Below are 23,789 nucleotides of genomic sequence, written 5' to 3' on the forward strand. Positions count from 1 at the left end.
GTTTATTGAACTGACTAGTCTGACCAAGGGGTCACAGGAGAATCATTCTTCGTAAGAGGAAGGGGATGGGGTGCAGCCTCCCACTTGAGAGAGGGGAGGGAGCAGGTCTCCACCTCACTTACTGAGAGGCTAGATTAGCTCTATCATCTCAAGAAACTTCAGTAAGTCAAGCTTTGATTTTTCTCAAGGTTCTTCCTTGGTTTGTTACAACTCACCTACCTGCTGGCTTCTGGCAAGGCAGGAATAACAATTAGTCTCCAAATCCAGCTTTCTCTATTATTATAATCACTAATTTACCTTCCTGGCTTTTTTTAACCTTTCCACTTCCTAGGGCTACTCATCACACTTAACTCAAGTCCTCTAGTTTGTATGAAGCATCTCTGACATTTCACAAGGAAATGTGAAGTTATTTTTACAATTAATTACTTAAATTAACATCTGCTATGAGTAGCCCACCTCTCTTCCTTATTTTTACATGGATTCATACTGTTAGTGTTTCTGTGGTTTGTTTTTTGTTTTTAGAACAAATTCTCCCTTAGCTCTGCTTGCAGTTGGTGGGACTTTGCAGTCAGAACAGTCAGTCCCAGGGCTGTTAGGCAGATAGAAGCATTTCTGGATCTCAATTTGGAAACATGGAGTTTAATGTTCATGGCCAATACTTGCTGCTGCATGAGGTGGGGATGAATGCTGCAGTGTAAGGAGCCTGGTGCTTCCCCTGCTGAGGGCTTAGGTTGTTATGTGTGTAGCTGATGTGGCAGTCCAATTCTGCTGGATGTCCTTCTCCTCTGCCTCAGCATACTGGTCCCAGTGCTGATTAGGGAGAAGAGGGTGGTGATGATGGGGACAGTGAAGGCTCTGAAGCTGCTCTCAGGTAGACAGAGCTGCTGTGGGAGAAAAGAAAGGGTAAGGGAAACTTCCTTTTACAGCAAACTGTTGGGATAGTTCAACTGCATCATGAGATTTTGCTTCAAGACAGATTCTTAGTAATGTGAAAACAACTTGGCAATGGATACATAGAAGTAAACTTGCAGAAACATGAAGAAATGCCTGTGCCTCATAGCTGTGTAACCTCTAGCCCTGCTTCCTTGGTAGAGGAGTAATGCTGTCAAGGGGGACTGGGCTGGTGGCAGGAACAGTCTGAGCTGATGAAGGTGCACAGACAGCCCCACTCTCCCCAGCCTTGCCCTGATGAAACAGCAGCATGAGAAAATGCTATATCTCTTCCTGCACAGTTATTGCCCTCTTTGTGTGCTCAACTTGGGGTGAAGCGCATTGATGTGTAGTCTCTGTTCAGTACTTGCAAGGTTACAGCATTTTCTTGGTCACAACAGAGCCTAAACAAAACTAAGGAGGCTGAAAAGCAAGATAGAAGCCTCAGAGGGACCAGTAGGGTCATAACTCAAACTACAGCAAATGAGACCAGTGCAAGCTTGGGAGGCTTGGATGTAGGACATAGACTGCCTCAACAGCACACAGTGGCTCCTGCATTTCAGCCATGCTGGGGCTGCAGTTTGGCAGGTGGTGCCAGGTGAGGGAATCAGTTCATGCTGCTGCTGAATGGAGAGATCCTGGCTAGGTGCTTACCCCTGCTTGCTACTGCTAGAACAGCCACCTTGGGATGCATAGTGCCCCTCCCTCTCTGTGTGCTGCTGGTGGTGAGGCTGGGTTGAGGAAGCAAGGAAGTTGAGGAAGCCTTTGGCCCCGGGTTCTGCAGTCAGTTGTTCAAGGAAACATGGCTGCTACGTGCCCTCCTTGGTGAAATGTGGGAGAGGGAATTGCCTCTTTGACATGTTTGGTTTCTGTTTATGATTGCAAGCTCTTTTTGCTTCTATAAAGCCTGAATCCATGGGGAGGATTTCTTAGTATTCAGGATGCTATAGGTAGCAATAACAATAAATATACTGAAATGGGTAAAGCAAGGGAAGTTTTTTCAGTTGGCAGCTGCTGAAGATACTGTTTCAGCCAATTAGCAGTGTGCAAACACAATATGTTTTGGCCCATATTCAAGAGTAAAAAATACTGAAATAAGCAGTAAATAGCAAAAGATTAGGACAGAGCATGGCTTTATACACAGTACTGTGGCAGGACTTATGTTCTTTTTTCTTGCTGTAGTTGTAATCAAAATATTATTTTATAGCAGCTCTGAATTTTGAATGCAAGAGTTAATTAGAAGGGTGAAGAATGTGTACTTTCAGCTGCTTTTCAGACTACTGTTTGCACACTTACTTCCTGTAGCCTAGCTTTAATAAAAACTTGCCCAGTTTAACATGAAAGAAAAATCCTGTTATTGGTAGCTGATGCTTCTGCAAATACCTTCTGTGCTAGGGAGAGGATGTTTTATATGTATACAGCATAGGAAATTGTTTTTTAAACACGATGAGCAGGCTTGCAATATCTGCGGAGGTCAGTTATGTTTGAGTAGGGTGTTATATTTGATAATGGAGGAAAAAAACACTTTTTGTCCTCTTAGATTGCTGGTCCCTTTCTCATCAAACTCAGACATCTGATAAATCAAGATTTTGGTTGCTCGTATGTCATTTGGCTTATTACTCTTGTCTGGGAGGTTTATTGCATATTAAAAAAGTAGGGAAAAATGAATGGTCTCCAGTATTTTTGAACTCCTGAGAAGAATAAAAACAAGAATAGGTAATTAAGAGTAAGGATTTGCTTACTTCAAGCAATATTACTATGGGTGCCTTGAATACAAGCTTTCCAGACACTGCAAGAACACATTTCTAGTATTGCTTGGGAAATTATTCTGTTAAATAAAAAGGTTCAAGGTGGGCATGAACAGCTGTATTATAAGCCCTAATGTCTTATTGGATTAGGTTGATTTTAATAGATAAAATTTACCTCAATCTTACTTTCTAAATATTATCTTTGTAATACCCAGAATATCAGATTCCGCCTTGAGTTCAGGTTTTGCTGTTGATTGTCTGTTTGCAGATGTAAATGATCATACAGATTTGAGGGGTTTTAAACCATGATTGAAACTTTGGCATATAATGCAAATCAAGTTTTCAGTAAGGCTGTTGTGGCTGGCTGGGGTTATAATCATCCATAATTAAGCAGGGACTATTTCTCTTTTGCTTCTTAGAAATTAGAGTTTCTTGTGCTAAGCTTAAGTTTGAACCATGGGGGCCTCATTTTACTTGCCTTGCTTCTCTCTGTGAAACAAAGCACATTTTATTCTGTGCAATGTATATTCGGCAATTTCATAACCAGAACTGCCAGCACTTGTCTTAGTTATTTTTGCTTTTCTTACTTAGCCACCCAACAGGACAAAAACTTCTGTGAAACACTGAAGCTTTACTTTCAATATTTGGACAACAAAGACACAGAGAAAGAAAACCATCAATTTCTTTTGAAGCAATTTTTTCCTTTTGGAAATGTAAATCCTAATTATTTTCCAATTACTTTACAATAGAAAATCAAATAATCAATTTTAGGTCCCAAAACCTGCCTTCTTAATTGTATTATAGTTTTTTATTAAATTGCTTTTCAATGGTTATTTGTGGTATTGGCCACTGAGATCACAGTTATGTAAAAATGTACAGGCAGTTCAATATACTTAAAAGGTCAAGCCCTGAACAGCTTAATTGGCTTCAGTTAAAGCTAACAGTTTTGAATACTGTAGTATCATAGAAAGCTCAAGTTGCTCCATTTGTTAGGACTGTTGGACCATGGAGGTTTGGTTTGGAGCCCACCCTGGTCCTGGAGGGGGCTACTGAGGTCTTACAAAGCCTTGCCACAAGTGAATTCTTCCAGGCTATGTGCTGCTGTTTCTCCATAAGCAAAGTTGTGGTAACCATGCAGCTTAGGAGTGAATTAATGCTATTCAAATGCTCTATTTTAAGTCCGTTCCTTTCAAACTACAGGAAATTTTTAAAGCATTGTACTTGGATGTACATGCATTAAATGGTAATACAGCTGTATAGCTAGCTGACTATACGGAGAAAGTGTTAAGACACTTCTTGGTAACCTGTTTTGTATGGGTTTGTCAAGAAAATTATTCTATGGCTAGAGTATGACACACTGTAGACTATGAACTTTGGCTCATTTCCCCCACTCTGTCTGCCTTAAGCCTACACCAGTGAATATGTCTATCAGCAGCTCTGTAAAGGCCAAATTTTTGCAACTAAGATGCTCTGAGAGATTAAATTCATCAAAGAATCCCACTTAGCTGCAGTATACCTGTCCTTGAAGTAGCTTGGTCTGCACAGAGGTGTCGGTCAGCAAGTATACTCGTTTTTTCATGTCTTGATTCTCAAGAATACTTACCTACCAGACAAACTGCTATCTATTGAGTTGAACAGGTTTGTTTTTCTTTCAGATAGTTACACAGTTGTGCAGATGTGCCAGAGTTTTCATATGCAAGTATCAGTGATATCAATCAATCAATCCAATAATTGCTTGGATAGTAATATTTGCATATGAAAAGTCTTAATGGTAAGATCTGAAGGGGAGAGAAACCTTCTGTGCTACTATGAGAACTCTTGTTTCTTTACAGGATGCATTGACCTGCTCACTGATATGTTGAGGTAATTTGTGCATGTTATGGGTCATTGCTCAGTGTGTATAGTTGCTGGATAATGGTGCTGAGTAATGATGGATGTGACCTTTGTTTTTTGGAGACTAAACCATATGTCACTTATCCCATAGCATGTCCTGAAGCTAACAGCACAGACACTTCACAGTGGTTCTCTGTCACAAAATTTTCTACTTTTGTTTCAGACACTACCCTCCTGTAAAAGGAATTGGGATTTTTTTTTTTTCTAATAGAAGAGGAACAGAGGAACAAATTTGAAACTAGTTCGTGCTCTGATGCCCTTCTATTGGTGTAGTTGTAGGTTTAGCTTCACCAAGAAAGCCTTTTGGTTTCTACTTCACTTTCCCCTTTGCAACTTGGATTATCTGTGGTGCAACTCAAAAGCCTGTTTGACTACATACTCCATCTATAAGACTAGCTGCTTGTCAGATCACACTGATGGCTTCATTCAGCACTCTGAGTAGTCCATAGTGAATATTCATGTGTAATCTGAGGTGGCTTCTAAGTTATCAGTAGTAGCTGAGTCAATACAGTAGCACATGAAGCACACCAAGGAGCCTCTCTGTGAGGGACTAGGTCACTGACAGTTATGACTTGGGAAGAGGCTTTTTAAAGCAACACATGGTCAGACAAAAACAAGTTGGTTAGGTAGTGAGGTCGTGTGGGCTGCTGTGTACAGTCTGATTGCTGTTGGTCTCAGTGTCTCACATGCATTTAGAAAGATAGCTTTCTATTCTGCATTTAAATTCAAGGATTTATTAAGAGCTGGGGCATAGCAGTGTCCCAAGGTTGCTGAGGTCATGTATGCATCTCACAGGATCTTGAATATTTGAGACCACTTCTTCTGGATGTGGAGCCACTGTCATTTGAAGCTGATAGTGTGGCAGCCTCCCATAACTGGTTTTGCTCTTTTTGTTGATAGATGTAGAGACAGGCCTACACAGGCTTCTGTACAGGGTCAAGTAAAACTTGCAAGTTCCATCTACCTCACTTGTGGTGAGAGCTGCGAAGATGGCTGTCAGTACTTCCTTGTGTGCTTTTCAGCTGCGCATGCTTCTTCCAATTGCTTATGCACTTACTATACTGCACAGGGAGGAGAGATCTCAGGGTTATCACTTCAATCCTGGATTTAACACTGATGGGGAAAAGGTTCTTTAAGCCAAGCCACTGTTTTGAAAATTTAAGTCATGTATCTGTCTTTCAACTGAGTTCAGTAACTGGCATACATTCTTGAATTAGCGCAACTTAAAATTACTTGGTTGTGTGTGCAAAGGAATATTTTCTTTAAAACTCTCCAAAAAGTATTTGCCAAACCTCTTCTTTTGCAGTCACAAATCATGTGAGGTGTTCAGGGGACCTCTTAGAGACCAGCACATGTGTAGATGAGAACAATTCATGGAGTTACCTGTTTGTTTCACAGTATCACAGTATGTTTGGGATTGGAAGGGACCTCAAAAGATCATATAGTCCAATCCCCCTGCTGGAGCAGGAACGCCTAAGTGAGGTCGCACAGGAACATGTCCAGGCAGGTTTTGAATGTCTCCAGAGAAGGAGATTCCACAACCTCCCTGGGCAGCCTGTTCCAGTGTCTGTCACCTTCACTGAGAAGATGTTTCTTCTCAAATTTAAGTGGAACCTCTTGTGTTCCAGCTTGATCCCATTACCCCTTGTCCTATCACTGTTTGCCATCGAGAAGAGCCTGGCTCCATCCTCATGGCACTCACCCTTTATATATTTATAAACATTAATAAGGTCCCCCCTTAGTCTCCTCTTCTCCAAACTAAAGAGACCCACCTCCTTCAGCCTTTCTTCATAAGGGAGGTGCTCTACTCCCTTAATCAGTTTTGTTGCCCTACGCTGGACCCTCTCCAGCAGTTCCCTGTCCTTCTTGAACTGAGGGGCCCAGAGCTGGACACAATATTCCAGATATGGTCTCACCAGGGCGGAGTAGAGGTGAAGGAGAACCTCTCTCAATCTACTAACCATCCCCCTTGTAATACACCCAAGGATGCCACTGGTCTTCTGGGCCACAAGGGCACAGTGCTGGCTCATGGTCGTCCTGTTGTCCACCAGGACTCCCAGGTCCCTTTCCCCTGCACTGCTCTCTAATATGTAATTTCCCAACCTATACTGGAACCTGGGGTTGTTCCTGCCCAGATGCAGGAATCTACACTTTCCCTTGTTAAATTTCATCAGGTTATTCCCCACCCAACTCTCCAGCCTGTCCAGGTCTCTGGATGGTAGCACAGCCATCTGGCGTGTCAGCCACTCCTCCCAGCTTAGTGTCATCAGCAAACTTGCTGATAGTACACTCTATTCCCTTGTCTAAATCGTTAATGAATATGTTGAATAATATTGGCCCCAGTACTGACCCCTGAGGCACTCCACTAGATACTGGCCTCCAACTAGACTCCGCACCATTGACTACCACTCTCTGGCTTCTCTCCTTAAGCCAGTTTGCAACCCACCTCACTACTCTATTGTCTAGATCACACCTCCTCAACTTAGCTGTGAGGATGCAGTGGGAGACTGTGTCAAAGGCTTTACTGAAGTCAAGGTAGACCACATCCACTGCTCTGCCATCATCCATCCACCTTGTTACATTCTCATAAAAGGCTATGAGGTTGGTCAAGCATGACTTACCCTTGGTAAAGCCATGCTGACTGCCCCTAATAATCCTCTTATCCTTGATATGCCTTGAGATGGCACCAAGGATAAGCTGTTCCATCGCTTTCCCAGGGACAGAGGTGAGGCTGACCGGTCTATAATTACCCGGGTCCTCCTTCTTGCCCTTTTTGAAGACTGGAGTGACATTTGCTTTCCTCCAGTCCTCGGGCACCTCCCCCTTTTCCCAAGACTTGGCAAAGATGTTGGAGAGTGGTCCAGCAATGACTTCAGCCAGCTCCCTCAGCACCCGCGGATGCATCCCATCTGGACTCATGGATTTATGGATGTCCAGACTATTTGATTGCTCCCTAACCCAGTCCTCATCGACTAAAGCAAACTCCTCCATTGACCTGGCTTCATCCGGGGTCTCAGGGGTACAGGGCTCCCCAGGACAGCCTCTGGCAGAGTAGACAGAGACAAAGAAGGCATTCAGTAATTCTGCCTTCTCTGTATCTTCTGCCACCAGGGCACCCACCCCGTTCATCAGTGGGCCTACATTGCCTCTGGTATTAGTTTTATCTGCTATGTTTTTGAAAAAGTTCTTTTTGCTGTCCTTGACCCCTCTTGCCAGCTGTAATTCTAAGGAGGCCTTGGCTATCCTAGCTGCCTTCCTACATCCTCTAACAGCAGCCTTATATTCCTCCCAAGTGGCCAGCCCCTGCTTCCATGACCTGTGAACTCTCCTCTTCTGCTTGAGCATACCCAACAGATCCCTATTCAACCACACAGGCCTCCTGGCTCCCTTCCTTGACTTCTTATGTGTGGGGATGCTCTAATCCTGAGCGTGGAAGAAGCAATCTCTGAATGCCATCTAGCTATCTTGGGCCCCTTTACTTTCAAGCAGTCTTGCCCATGGGATTTCCCCCAGCAATTGCTTGAAAAGGCCAAAGTTAGCCCTGCTAAAGTCCAGGGTTGCAATTCTACTTGCTATTCTGTTCCTGCCACACAAGATGCTGAAGTCCACCATCTCGTGGTCACTGCAACCCAGGCAGCCCTCAACCTTTACTGCTTCAACCAGACCCTCCTTGTTAGTGAGGATGAGATCCAGCAGTGCACCTCTCCTAGTCGGCTCCTCCTCCATCTGCATGAGGAAGTTATCATCAATGCACTGGAGGAACCTCCTGGACTGTGGCTGGCTGGCTGAATGGTCCTTCCAGCAAACATCAGGGAAGTTAAAATCCCCCACCACAACCAGGGCCTGTGACTGTGAGGCCACTCTCAACTGCCCATAGAAGGCCTCATCAGCTTCCTCAGCCTGGTCTGGTGGCCTGTAACAGACGTCCACAATAGTGTCACCCCTGCCAGTCTGCCCCTTGATCCTGACCCATACACTCTCAACTCACTCGTCATCCACTCCTGGGCAGAATTTAGTACATTGTAGTTGCTGTCTCACATAGAGAGCAACTCCACCACCACGCCTGGCTGGCCTGTTTGTTAAAAGAGAAATGGTGGCCCAAAATATCCTGGCTGTAACTGTCCATAGCATATGCATTCAGAATTAGCCTTGTGTTAGCTGCAAGATAAAGAAGTGAGATAGTGGTGGTCTGTTCCTGCAGTGGCAGCAGGACATGGCCTTGAATACTTAATGTATTCTACTGTTTTTACTGCACGTTAGCATAGTTCTTGACAACTAAGGTCCAAATTTGGTTTCAGAAGTAGAGACTGAGAGCTATGAATGGGTTTTGAGCCTGGCAAATCTGAATCCGGGTGAAGGACTGTGAATGAATCTTCTCAAGTGAACGAATGGAGTTGCTCTCAAGCTTGAAGTGCTGGGAAGGATTTCACATGGCTTTCAATGACCATAAATGCTAGGCAGATCCAGGCTTGGAAGCGGAGACCTCCATTAGTTGCAAATGTAACAATTTTTGTTTTCTTTTGAGTTGAGAAGTGTTGACAAGTGAGTTGTTATTGTGGTACTGAGTACAGAATTATTCTGGCAGGATGATGGTTAATGGAATGCGTATTTTTCCAGCTCCCTAGAGGACAAACAGCTAGCCTGCTCTGTAATGAAAGCTCCCAGATTTGCAATTGTAAAGATGTGCTATAAATGCCTTCAGTGCAGGAGTACTCTACTTGTATTGTTTTGCATGTCAGCAGGGACGAGAGCCTGGATTCTGATCCTGGCCCTTATTTAACCTACCTGGGTTGTTAAAGCTTTTGGGTTATTGGTGGTATATTCACCCTGCAAGAGAAGTGATAAACTTAGTTTAACAACTTGAGCTCTTCTGCCATGTACAACGCATTAACTACTTCTGAAACTTGGTTACCACCAAAGTGGATGGGAGTATTAAAAAATTTGATGCAGTAAGAGTCTAAGAGGAAGTCTTATAATGAGTGAAATTGCGTTAAAACCAGTGTTTTTCATGACCTCTTTCATTCTGCTCGTTAACAATCTGCCTACTGGAGGGCTGAAGGCAGAATTTGTGTATGAAGGCAATAAAAACCTGTAGCCAAGCAGCCCTTGCTGCACAGGAATTGCCCTGTTATGTTGTAGTTACATTCAGGATACTGGTGTGCTTGTTTCCCAGTGTGGGGAATAGGAAGAAATAGTGTGAGCAAGGTAAAGGGGAATGGTGCACTGGAGTTGTGCAAGAAGTACCCCAGACAGAAGGGTCTGGGAGGAATTTGTGGATGTCCATGAATGCAGGGTACGGATCCTGGCTGCCACTCCTGGACTGGGAGCTTAGGTGGGTGCATGGAGGATTCTGCTGTGTGCCTGCCACACTCACCCACAGGGCGCCCTGTTTCTGGTCTTAGGGAAAGTGTCAGAGCATCAAATGCATCACAAGTAATATTCTGAGTCTCTTTAAAGCCTGGCTGTCAAACAGGCTCCTCTAAGATGTCAATAGAATGATTTATATTAAACTTATATCTACCCATATCAAACATCTTTGTTAAACAAACAAAGCAATGAAATAATGCAGCATTGCTGAATGTTAGAAGCTGGAACATCTTCCTTTCCTGACAGCTTCCAAACTGCAGGTTGCATCACCTCCCTTGTCCTGGCCCAAGAAAAGCTCAGTGTGTTTTACTCAAGTGCACCTGCGTTTACATGATGTACAGACTTGGTCATGTATGATTTGTTCTGCAGCATATTTGAGGGAGTGCCAGATCTTGGTCTCAGTCACACTTTTCACTGGAACAGAGTTGAATGGTATTGTTGACTGGAGTGTGGTTTTAGGGCTTCCCATTTTTCTGATGAACATCTACAAAATAGGGAAGAGTCATCTTCATACAACCAGTAACTCTTGAGTTGCACTTTCTTTGCCAGCTTTCAAAAACAGAAATCAAAACTCTTCACTCCTTTGAACATGAGCTGTTGAGACAGGTGGAAAAATTGTGGTTTTTTAAAAATAAAGTATTGATAGCACTGAAAGAGCTGTGTGTTTTCAGGGGTTTGGAGTTTTAATAGCAGGCTTTTGCAGTATTTTCACATCTCCTGTTCATGTCCTCTTCCCATTGTTTTGCTCCCCAAGAGCACTGATGTAAGTTTTTGATTAACTTAATACTTTATACTGGAATGGCTGCTATTTTTCTTTGGGAGAGCTTATACTTCAGCTGAAGTCATGGTGAATGCAAGAGTAAAGTGTTGATTGATACTGGAATATTTCTGTTCAATTTATAAAGCTGGTGGATACTTTTTTCATGTTCCTGCTACTTTCTGTCCCTACGGAGGGGACCTTGATCTGCTGCTGCTAAATAAATATACCTCTGTTGTGATTCCAATTTCAACATTTTCCTCTACCTGCTTGAGGTCAAAGTAGTATCACATGATGGCTAGTAGTACATATTGTTTTCCTTATTGAGAAGAAATAGGAGAGAACATAATTTAAGCCAGGAATTTATTCCAGAAGGTGTTATCTACTCATGGGTTTATGCATTCTAACTATGTTAAGGAGAAACTGAGAGTAGAGAGAGACTTCTTGATCATTCTCCAGCATCTTTTCCTTTTAAAAGCTTTTATGATCAGAGAAGACTATAAATGAGAAAGGAGTGTGCTTGAGTTTCCAGTGCCTGAAAGTGATGGGGACTAACCTGTTTGCTGTGGTGCTTACTGGCTGAGATTGCAACAGGATTTTGAATGTCAACAGTAATTGTTTTGCTTCTTACCATTTCTTTGCATTTCCTTTGTGAAGACATCTAAGAAGAGATTCACCTTCTCCATTGCAGTGCAAAAAAAAAAAAAAAAAAAAAAGACCAGGGAAGCTAGGGTAACTGCAAGATATAACAAGGTTTACCTTTATTAACCTGAGATGCCAAGGAAGAGGCAATAGACTGCTAAACTGAGACCCCCTCTGAAATCTGGAAAGGGCTCCTTATGTACTGACCATTCACTGGGGTCAGCAATACTGTTGTATTTACTCAGCCTCCTGAAAGTGTGGCAAAAATCTGTGTGTTGGCAAAAGATTGTATTTGGTGCATTTTTTATTTGGATTCTGCTTTAACATGGAAAGAACAGTCTGTCCACCTCTAAGGATTTTTTCTTTCTTGTGGCTTTTCATTAGATTTAAAAATGTGGTTGAACTCTGCTGCTGATTCTCAGGTTTCCTAAACACTTTGACACCTACATTGTGGTGGAGAATTTTCATTAAACCTTTTGTTTCTGGCAAGCTCAAAGATGAAACATCCATGCTGTACTTCTGATTTGAACTGATGTCAAGATCCATGTGTTGCAAAAGAAACCACTTTTTCAGGGCAGAGCTTGCAGGGTTCTCTGGTTATTCAGTTTCTGTGCTGTCTGTGAACTGAGTGTCACTGGGGAAATTTTATCTTCTGTGAAGATCCTGCTTAGCTGGTACTTCGATAACATGATGAGATTAATAATTAATGCTAAGTGTGCTGTGTGGCCTCTTATGTAACCCAGGATGTGAACAAGCAGGTGACTGTTATTAAAAATTGACTCTGCCTACAGCATATTACAGGATTGGCTTATCTGCAACAACAAAACAGAAGGCATAACAAATTTGTAGAATGTTTTGTTTTTACCTGAATGTTTATCTTGCTTACAGGAATGGCAGGCTGAAAGACAGTGTGAAGACCACTTGAGGGTTTTCGAGGAAGGGCAAACTCCTCTTGGCTTTTTTTTCTGGTTGTCCTGCAATTGATGAAAAGAAAACTGGTATGAAAATGGCTTTCTGACCTCTAAGAATGCTCTAAGAACAGCACACTGAAATAGCCCCCTCTTTTTTTTTTGTAAATTTTTGTAAACTAAATGCTAGGACAGCTTCTTATGATTTTTGGCAGGAATGAAAGCCAGTCTAGTTCTTTCAAGAAAAAAACATTTGAGCTTTCGGAGGCACTGAAGGAATGACTTCTTGTTAGCTTTAGTTCTCCCACTGTGCAATTTCGTTTTAAGAGGCAGGTAAACAAAGTTCTTCAGCTTTCTCTGCTGGTCACTTTCTTCTTCTAGCCATTTATTTCAGGCCAGAGGATTGTGTGGCAGTATGATGGAATGGGCACCTAGCATGGATGGCCTTGGATTTCTTGAACATTTGTACAAGAGCAGCAGCAGGAGACATAGCAGAAAAGGTAGCTGGGGGTTCCCTTCTGCTGCAGAAGAGGAACACCTTTTTTTCTGAGCAAGGATTTGGGAAAATGATGTGCAGATTTATTAGCTGAACTAGGCATCCAAATATTTAATGTGAGGCATTCAGATTTTTAGTGTCACTATTAAAATAAGCATGTGTCTAGTGTAAAATGGCTATCACCTTGAAGCAGTGAATCCTTTCACATGGTTTCCTACTAGCAAAACTTCTGGTGAGCATTAGAGTAGGAAAGTTTTTAAAAAAAAATCCCAAACCCAACCAAGCAAACAAAAAAACCCAAACAAAAACCCACCCCAAAACTCAGAAAAAAAAAATACCCCGAAACCCAGAAAACAAAAAAGCCCCACAATAAAACAAAAAACCACACACACAAGAAGCCCTTCTTTGTTCTTTGTTCAGAAGTACATCTTTGGTAATGTCTGATAAAGCACTTTCTAAAATAACAGTTGTTAGAGCTTTTTGTACAATACCGCTTTCACCAATGTCTGACATTTAAATGTTGAAATACTATTGAGTCAGTGTTGCAGAATGTTTTCATGATGACCGTATTACTCTGAGGAGTCTGATCAAGGAGCCAAAAAACTGAATAACCTCAGACATTTTTAATTCTGCTGCATCATCTAGTGGAAAATTTATCTCAAGGCACACATTCAGAAATTGTGATGAGGTACCCTGGCATAGTATGGAAAGACTAGAAAGTGACTTAATGAGTTTAAAGCACAATCCTGACTTGAATAGAAGTCATGTTTTAAAGGTCAAAAGTGCTCATGCTGGTGATAAAAATGAGCTTTTGTTGTAAGTCACTTCTGTTAGCTATGCTGGCTTATGGTGCTACAAGCGAACTGTACTGGGTTTTCTTAGAGGTAGGACTTCAAACTACAATTTATTAATTAGTGTAAACCTGTCAAGGCAGATTAAGGCCTTATGGCTTAATCAGCAGAAGTTTTTTTTAACAGTTGTAAATAATAGGTGAAATAGCTTGAGTCTGGCAGATTTTCCAGGTTGGAGACTGGAAGAAGTATTTTGAATTACAAGCTTGGCATACCTGTGTGGTAGTCAAAGATGGACTCCTGTGAGTTTCTGGAACAAAACTGTGTGAGAAACATGTAGCAGGTGCTTTGTAGTGAACCCGACCTCTTCTTTCTTGCCCTGGGAAATATTTGGGATATGTGAGAGGGGACTGATAGCTTTGTTCTTTTTGACTTGTTCTTGTATTCAGCAGGCTTGATGGTTTTGGATCTGAATGCTAAGAAAATGTGCACCAGAGTTACTAAGGAGCCTGCTAATAGCTATTTTCCTAAAACCTAAAAAATACAATCTCTTAGGCTCTTTACATGTTCATCTCTGTGCATGCCTGTTGAAGTCAGCAGCAGCTCTTCTGTTGTGGAAGAATTACAGCTGGCAAATCTTCACACAGATCATGTGCATTGGAGGGACTAAAATACGTTTAAGGATACATTGCTCATACCAGCTGCCAAAGTATTGAATGAATTTTCTGACACTTTCCTTTCACTCCCATTAGGTTTCATATTAGAAAAGTGCTTCACTAATATGTTATTACAACTAAAGATGTGGATCTATGGATCAGGAGGGCTAAACGTTCAGATTTTGATGAAGTTATTGTGTTGCTTAAATTTGCCTTTTTATAGGTAGACATGTTGATTTGTTCTTGTCTTTGTCATGCTTTTTCTGCATACTTGAGAAAATACTGTATTCTAGATAGCCTGTCTGGCAATGGTGTGTGCAACACTGAACTTTGTGTGACCTATTTGAATAGATTAGGGATGAATACAGGGAATATCCTGTCTCAGAATCTATAAAAGACATTGCACCGTGAATATGGTGCTGTTGTAATGCACATGGCTTTCTGCTAGGCAGGCAGAGAATGAAAACTTTTGAACATGGTGCAGTGCAGATGGTTTACTGCTGTCATTGTGCATCTCAAAGCACAAGATTTGGAGAAGGAAATAGCAACACTTAGACTGGATGTGCACTGGTAAAATAAACAGGTGAAAGATGTTCATATGTTCCTTCTGGTGATATTGCAACCAAATGGTTTCATAAACAGTGAAGGAAAGAAGAGAAAGATTAAGTGCTTTGTTCTGGGTGTGAGGCTTGACTGGGAACTTTTGTCCCATCAGCTGGATCTGAGGGCTAGGGACAGAGTCAGAAGCTGCAGTTCCCTAGCCACTGCTGATAAAGTCTGTTCCAGATTTTGAAGAAAAAATTGCTCTTCATGTGCTTTATCCTCTGAGTGTGTCTTGGTAGAATCAGCTGGCAAAGTAATGAATGGTCTTTACAGCAGAAATTAACTAGTGTGATGTCAGACAGGCTGAAGTGTGAGCTTGCAGGAGAGGAAATGGATGAAGAGCAGAGGCAAACACGTTGTCTAATGGTGTGTGGAGGCAGGAGTGGCCCACACAGGGAGCAGAGGAACAGCTCCAGCAAACTCCACAAGCCTCTCCCAAGAGCCTGTCCCAACAAGGATCACAGTGAAATGGTGCAAGAAGCTGGAAAAGCAGTGAGGGAAGGTCTTGGGGTCTGAGTACTGATTTTTGAATGAGTGGCTCCCTCAGAAGATGAAAACAGATTGTTCCTTCCAGGCAGGAGGGCAATGAAGAGGAGTGCAAGTCCGTGCTGCTGAGGAGTGGGCAGAAAGGATTTGGTGTTCAGTGTGATGAGACTTGTCATAGTTCCAACCAGACCAGGTACAGAACGACAGTGAAAGGAATGGATAAAGACTTTGGGGGAACATGGTGCACAGATAGGTGTCCTGGAGGATCATCAGGTGAAGCACACTTGCTCCATGGTGGGCTTCCTGTAGCTGCCAGCACTTAGTCTTAATGGAACCCTCCCTCAGTTTAACAGCTGGGTTGGGAATATTTTATGTAATGCTATGAACAGTGATATTAGTCTTGATTTTTTTTTTTTTAACTCTTTGCAATTTTGGAAATTCTGAATTGGTACAGTTTAAATATTGCTACTCTCTCAGAACAAGTGCTACTGAGTGCTCACTTCTGTAGAGGTAAGGTCTTCTTTCTGCTCCATCCAAATGCTGAGTTGTAAACTTTGTCTACTCTACTCACGCTGTAAATAACGCTTTGCATCCAATAGTGAAGTGCTGAAGCACAGTGTGTCCCTTGTTTTTCAAAAGTAGCTTAGATGTGCATTAAGTATCAAAGTGTACTTATGCTGTGTACTTTTTAGGGGACCTAGCTACAGAGACTAGAAAATGGTCTCCCCATCCTTGGCAGTGGGTTTCCATAGAACTGTAGAATCATAGAATGTCAGGGATTGGAAGGGACCTCAGAAAATCATCTAGTCCAAAACCCCTGCCAGAGCAGGAACACCTAGATGATGTTACACAGGAAGGCATCCAGGTGGGTTTTGAATGTCTCCAGAGAAGGAGACTCTACAACCTCCCTGGGCAGCCTGTTCCAGTGTCTGTCACCCTCACTGAGAAGAAGTTTCTTCTCATATTTAAGTGGACCCTCCTGTATTCCAATTTGCATCCATTGCCCCTTGTCCTATCATTGGTTGTCACTGGCTCCATCCTCCTGACATTTACCCTTTACATATTTATAAACATTAGTGAGGTCACCCCTCGGTCTTCTCTTCTCCAAGCTAAAGAGACCCAGCTCCCTCAGCCTTTCCTCATAAGGGAGATGCTCCACTCCCTTCATCATCTTCGTGGTCCTGCGCTGGATTCTCTCCAGCAGTTCCCTGTCCTTCTTGAACTGAGGGACCCAGAACTGGACACAATATTCCAGGTGTGGTCTCACCAGGGCAGAGTAGAGGGGCAGGAGAACCTCTCCTTACCTACTAACCACCCCACTTCTAATACACCCCAGGATGCCATTGGCCTTCCTGGCCACAAGGGCACAGTGCTGACTTATGGTCATCCTGCTGTCCACCAGGACCCCCAGGTCCCTTTCCCCTACACTGCTCTCTAACAGGTCATTCCCCAACTTATACTGGAACCTGGGGTTGTTCCTGCCCAGATGCAACACTCTGCACTTGCCTTTGTTATATTTCATTAAATTTTTCCCTGCCCAGCTCTCCAGCCTGTCCAGGTCTCTGGATGGCAACACAGCCTTCTGGCGTGTCAGCCACTCCTCCCAGCTTCATGTCATCAGCAAACTTGCTGACAGTGCACTCTGTTCCCTAATCTAAGTAACTGATGAGTATACTGAACAATACTGGTCCCTGTACTGGCCCCTGAGGCACTCCACTAGGCATCTCTTAGGGTGCATAAAACCTGATGGCCACTGACCCCTAGATTAAACAACTTCTGAACATGTCAGATTAAAAAGTTTCTACAACCAAGGTACCTGACAATCAAAAAGTAATTTACTATAGTTATTCTGATGTTTAAAAACACAATGTTAATATACTTAATGTGAATGTGTTTCCTTTCACATGAATGTTTTCACGTGAATGTGTTTTTGTTTTGAAGATGTGCATTATACTTACAGTCAAGTGTTGAATAGCCAAAACACTTGAAGTGAACAAAACAAAATGTTTACCAGAATAGCACTTGAAAGACAGACTTGTGTGCTTGTAGGAGCATAATTGTAAAGCTATCAAATCAATGAAGTAGACTGGAATAGAGAGAGAAGACAAAACCTAAGGAGTTATCAAAACTTGGGATGACTAACATTCTTGGGACAGAGTCTGCTTGGCCAGTATTTTGTATTATCCTGGTAACTCTCCTGTGACCTGTGCATTTTCTAAAAAGAAAACTCAGCCAGAAAAAGTCTCATGTGATGTATTCCCTGTGTCAGCTGTTCAGGATCACTCACTGCCTCCTGCTTAACTTTGCATCTCCTTCTGACTTGCTGTTTGTCATCTCCGAGAAGTGAATGTGAAACTTATGTTACAATTCTTGTACTATGGTTTTTGTTTTCTTTTATTTTGACTTTGCATGAGAGGAGAACTTGAAGCATTTGGTGTACTGTACATGTACCTTGTACAAACTCAAACAATATTTCCTGGGTAAAACGTAGAAAGTGTGTGTCTTTCTGATTATAGCAGTTATTCTTAACACTGAAGAGCAGAAATATAATCTGTGCACGAACATTCAACATTTCTTTATGCTGTTCCTGATTTTCTTTTTTTTTTAAGAAATCCTAGAACCCAAGAGCTCTGTTTATTACTTGCTAACTGATGCAGAGTTCTACTCCCCTGTAAGCACAGCATTGCCTGCTATATTCCTTCTTCAAAGGCTTTCCTAGCTGCTGTCTTTTCCATCTGCCTGAAATTTATATGTTTGATTTGAAGTAAGCTGGAAATCCTTGACTATTTGGGTAGTCTGAGCAATATTTTAAAAGTTGCTTGCTAGACACTGACCGGCAAAAAAAATTAGAATATTCTTGGGGAAGCTTTTAAGAAGTGTGCCTTATCAGTGGGAAGGAAGGTAGCTGTGGGGTGAGATCTTGTATTTTTAAACAGATCTTGTTCTTAACCCTGGATGGTATCTAGCTAATGTGTTTGTGGTTTTTTTTTTTGTTTTGTGTTTTGTTTTTTTTTTTTTTTTTTTTTTCTTTTTTGGAGGGGAAAAGCAGCAAAACTCAAACTTCCTGCAGTTTTATAACTCCTGTTCTACCTCCTCATCTCTAGATTAAGAGGTTTTCTTCTGCCTCCCTCCTATTTTTTCTTACAGCCAAACCCAGTTCTTCCTGCTGTTGCATCTTCCTCATCCTTTGCATTTGGGGTGGTTAAGAGACTTGCTACCTCTATATAACTGGCACTTAGCTTCCACTCTTTATTGGTATTCCCTGCTTTGCCTAAAACAGGTTTGTATCTGTCTTTATCCAGAATGTCAGGAATAAAAGTGTACAGAATCAATATGATGCCCCTAGCTTTTGTAAAGACATTAAATGATTGCTAAAGCACTGTAGCAGTCCGCTTGCATGCTTAGAAAGTTGGTGATACTTTTAAGTTATGTTACTTTCACGTTTTAAGCTTTTTGTTCTAATGAGAAACAGTAACTGTATGTTTTAAGAGATCTTAAATTCTAGGAAAGTTCATTCCCCCAGGTCAAAATTCTTGTTTCCAAGGGATGGAGGATTGCCAGTATGCTGTGCTTAAAAGGAATCATTGTGCAATATTTGTCCTTTGAAGCCATCCTACCCCTTGAATGCATGCTATCAATTCAATAATACTGTTTTTACGTGAGAACAAGTGCGGAAAACATACTTTGATTCTCACTTGATGTTCAGACTGGGGCTTAATAGGTTCAAAATTTGTCAAATCACCTAAACATTCAGTTTATTTATTAATAGGCATGTGTCTGCACCTTAGTGTATTCTGTTTGCAGGAGGTATCCTTTTCATGCAAATCATGCTTGCTATGGCCTAAGCCTCCCTGCCCTGAGTAGCTTTCCTCTTCTTTTGGAGCCAAACCCCAGCACCTGTGGTGTGACCTGGAAGAGGTTTTCTCCTCCCAGCTGCAACTTCTGGGTTCTTGGTAAGGGAACTTTTTGCTGGTTGACATTGTTTATCCCTGGAAAAGAGACTCAATTTGGCTTCAGTACAGCTGTTTGTTATTTTGTGCAGGACTGATTCTATTGCTGTGGTGGTAGCATTGTATTCTGGCAAGGAAAACACTTGCTAAAGTGAAGGTGCATGCCATAGGTAGGCCTCCTTACAATAGAAATGCACTCTAGGTTCATTTCTGTTTGCTCAGTTCATGTTTTCCCAATTCCTGCTGCAGGCAGCCTTGTCAAGGAGGGATAAGAGATCTTTTGCTAGCTACCTGGAATTTATTTTTAGTTAGTAACTCATCCTGAAATGGAAAACCAGAGTCAAATTACATCTGTTCTTTGCTCATTGTTGCTCCACTGCTTCTTCAAATCTGTCCTGTGGATTATTAATCTGTGCCATACATTTTGGCCCTACTGTGGAGAGCAGAATGGAAGCTTTATTGATGCCTGTTTTTTTTTTTTTCCAATTGCTGCACTTGAAGGTAGAAACACCAGATACTTTTGGTTCAGCTGCTGCTGTCCTCTGATCCTCAAAGGCTGATTTGATGGTAGCCAGATGTTAGTCATTGTCTCAATGCTTGGAACTTGTGGGATGGAAATTAGCAATGATTGCCTTTTATCTTTGAATTTGGAAGCTATTGCAATTCACTTGGTATGTCAGTTTAGCATTTGGTGTAGGAATGGTGAGTGGTGCACCACAGTTAGTGCTGGGCAGTAAAGAAAAATAGTGCTGACTGGCTTTCATTTCATCTAGAGATCAAATTGACATTCAATATTTCTAGGTTGAGGTCCCATCTGATTCTCCCCATCAATGCACATGTGCTGAAGTCCACATAGGTATATTTGACTTGCTGATAAGGTACTGTCACAATTAAGTAGGAAGTAATTAAATGCCAATGTTTTAGCCTAGCTATTCTTACTCTTTAGTGTTGTCTCAAATGATGAAAGGAGATGTTTGGCTTCCATTTTACTGAAGAACTCTCTAGTACAGTGTAGATCAGTACTAGAAATAACATTAGTGAGTCAAAGGCTAATTATAATATGTGGAGAAGCAATAATGAAACTTTATGAAAACAGCTTTCTGCTGGACATCAAGGTTGCTCCCTACATAATAATGGCTTGTTTTAGGTTATTGCTGCTTCCATCATGATACTTGTGGAGATCTGATGTATCGCAGCAAGTGTAGTAGCCTGTTCTGGATCAGAATGGGTTAGGCTTAATTGCTTTCGTTGAGTAACTGCACTTGGTTAGAGACAGTTGCCAATCTCCTTTCTGTACAATTTACTGTGATTAAATTGATATATTAGAGAAGTCCTATGTATCAACAATACTGAGCAGATGAAAATTTATAATGAACGGACTGTTCTGGGGTTTTGAAAAGAAGCAAAAAAAAAACCCCACCCATATTTTCCTCTTCAATCTTAATGATTCCAAAACATCAGCTTTGGGTTCCTAAGAAAATAATTCTTGATGTTTTAAAATTATTTCCATCCAGGATGCAATTAAATACCACTTAGTTACAAGAAGAACTGTTTAAACACAGGCTAAGCATAAAAAGAGCAATACATATGGTGTTTTCAGTGATAGTGCTGAACCATTTTATTGTAAAGCAGCTTTTGCAGGTCAGTGTGCTTGTCACTTGAAGTAGTAGTGACAACGACACACAGCCTGTGTGTTCTTTTTCTGACTGCTAAAGGTGGATGAGTTACATAGCTGTGTCCAGGTGGCCAACTTCAGATACTGCATATGTGGCAACAATTTTTTGTTAATAATCCAGACATGGCCCATAAAACCTGGCCTAAGAATATGGGCAAGAATGTAAACTTACCTTGTGCTGCACAACATCTTAGGTGGATCTGCCCATCTGTTTCTTGACAGTGGAGTAAAACATTTCCAGAAGATCGTCAGTATCGCTGTCCTCAGACTCATGGCAATTTCTGGGTTTGTGGAGGAGATGGTAATAGGAAGCATGCAAAGAACAAGTTCTTAAATCAGGTGAAACAGCTGACTTGTGAATGTATCTCCTAATGAAACGTACTGACCTCTGCAAAGAGCAAGCATGTAAATCTTTAGGATGTTGGGGTAATGACCTATAATTTGGTGACAGCCTTTGTTTCCTGCAGACCTGAGGAGTTCTCATTTGTTGTGCTAGCCAAAAGAATTGAGCAGCAGCTGGGGGGAGCAACTCAGCTTTCCAAAGGATAATTAGACTTGTCTCTCTTAGTCACTTTTACATTCCATGTAAACACACAAATGTCTAGACATATTTATAAAAAAAATATTGATTAAATTTCAGCCTGAAGTGCTTCTGTAAGTGCTATGTTTCAATGCTTTTGGAAGCAACTGAGTAAGTTTGAGCCTTCAGTCCTTGGGAATGCTGCTTGTCTTGTGCACCATCTGCACACACCTGTGCATTCTCAGAGTGCAATTGCTGGAATAAATGACCAAGCTCTCTAACAGCTGTTTAAATAGTGTATAATACTGTCTGTGTGCAAAGAAACCTGAATATTGTACTTCAAATTTGGAGCTAATGAACTGAATCTAGCCACAAACCTGCTGTATTTCTTCAGGCTTTGGTTATGCTTGCATCCACAAGTTGTCTATAGGTCTTACAAGCTGATCTTCTGAAGCAGGTAGTTCAGAAAAATGACAAGTTTTAAAAAAATCTCCTCTCAAATTCTGAGACATTGAGACTGAAAGGGTTTTGAGTCTAATTAGTTAACACATTTGCACAACTTTGAAGAGAGCAAAATAGAGAGCTCTGGGATCTGTTGTCCAGACTGTGTAATTGTTGTTCCAGTTTGTTCTCTGGGCATGATTCTGATATTCAAGCTGTTTTTCGTAATGAAATTTGAAATTAGCACAAACATATCCCATTTAGAAGGCTGCCTTATAGACACAGGGCTGGAATAGTCTTAAACTGTTTGCTTTCAGTCTGCTGGCAGTGTACCTGCCTTGTCCTAATGGCAGGAGTAAACTACGTTGCATCAGACTCACTCTGTAAAGTGTGAATTTAACTTTCAGCTTTGGATACTGTGAACCCAATTTATTTATTCATGATCACAAATCCTTCTCTGAGCATGACTTGAGAGAAATGTGAAATTAAGATACTTGCACCCATGAGCAGATGGGAACCTGGTCCTAAAATTAACAATATTGGAAGTAGTCAGACAAAAAGTGCTTTTTGTAAGTATTTGTGGAATGCTTAACAAAGCAAGAAGCAAATCTGGCTAGTCAGGCAGTTAGACTTTGGTACTGGCCTTTGAGTGTGAAGATAAACAGTGCACAGAACACTGTGCAACATTTTGTTCTGGTTGACAAAACCCAACATGGTATTGTTGACTAGCTTTTCTAGATCTTCAGTTTTTCATCAGAAATACAGTGTTTTGCTCTTGTGGTTTTAACTTGCATGGAGGTATGATGGACTTGACTGATTAGACAAGGTGGACATTGATTACTGCTCCTTCAGCTAATAAGCAACCTGTGGGGAAATCACTCTTTTATTCATAGACCCAATCTGCCTAGTCAGAGTTGTACCCAGATTCAGGAAGCACAGGAATTAGACAAACCCTTTCCTCCACTGCTTTGAAAACCGTATTCTCCTTTCATCTGCCATCTTCACAGGTGCAGAGAAAATACATTTTTCTGCCTTTTTGAGACGTTATAAGGGCTAACTTTGCTTTTAGCTTATCATGCAATTTTAGTGTGTTGGAGTGTAGCCACAGGTAGTGGTGTTCCATTTTAGAAAAGCAGATAGAAAACTAACCCTGAATTTGTCTTGAAGCATTTTGCTTTGCATAATTTTATCTAAAATACAAGAACCAGTAAGGTTTTCTGGCATTGAAATTATAAATGTTCAGAAATCTTCATTTACATTTTTTTGTTGAAATACAAACTGTGCGTTGGTAAGCCTTTTCCAGCCCTGCATAAAAACATGGTTTGGTGGAATAAATTATTTTCTAATGTTCAGAAACAGAGCTTTAAAGGTATCTAAGTGCAGAACAGCTTAGGTCAGGGAGCTTTGCTAGTGACTATTTTTTAAAATGAATGTACTGCTAATGTATCATTCTATGAGTATAGCAAAAACCAAGAGGTGGAACTGTGGTGGTTTTTGGTAGTTGAACGTGATACAAAACGCAAAACACAATGAAGGCTTCTGTGCTTTCAGTGACTAAATGTGAAGCGGTGCTAGTAGGCAGTGGGGGATGTTTGGCTGCTGATCCTATAGCAACCTGGCAGCTTTGCACTTCTGCAGGATGGTCCTGCAGTTGATGTGACATCTTAGCACATGTGAGTTTTCTCTTTTATATAGATCTAAAGGCACAGATGATGAAGCCCCTCCACTGCTCTTCTGTTGTCAGAAATACAGCTATAGTAGAGAGGAGAGGCATGATGTTTGAGTGAGTGGTGTGGACTGACTCAAGGTAGGGTGGAGTGGGGACAGGGCAGAGCTGGCTTAGAAGTATTTTTTCTGTGTAACCTCCTTCTGCTAAGGAGTTCTTGGCTCATGGAGGGGATCTGGCACATGCGTCTGAATACTGAT

At 41.6% G+C, this 23,789-nt stretch overlaps 1 protein-coding gene and 1 long non-coding RNA gene across 5 annotated transcripts in view; one reads left to right on the forward strand and one right to left on the reverse strand.

The window, feature by feature from the left end:
* Positions 1–23,789, forward strand: part of IQGAP2 (IQ motif containing GTPase activating protein 2) — a 131,698-nt gene that overhangs the window by 22,864 nt on the left and 85,045 nt on the right. The gene's annotated exons all lie outside the window — the stretch shown is intronic.
* On the reverse strand, positions 752–21,208 carry LOC135577441 (uncharacterized). The gene is made up of 3 exons (XR_010469238.1): positions 21,075–21,208; positions 12,203–12,311; positions 752–884 (listed from the first exon to the last, which is right to left on the reverse strand). It is a non-coding gene; the product is annotated as an uncharacterized LOC135577441 (long non-coding RNA).

This window comes from Columba livia, chromosome Z (genome assembly GCF_036013475.1).
Source record: "Columba livia isolate bColLiv1 breed racing homer chromosome Z, bColLiv1.pat.W.v2, whole genome shotgun sequence".
Lineage (NCBI taxonomy): Eukaryota > Metazoa > Chordata > Aves > Columbiformes > Columbidae > Columba > Columba livia.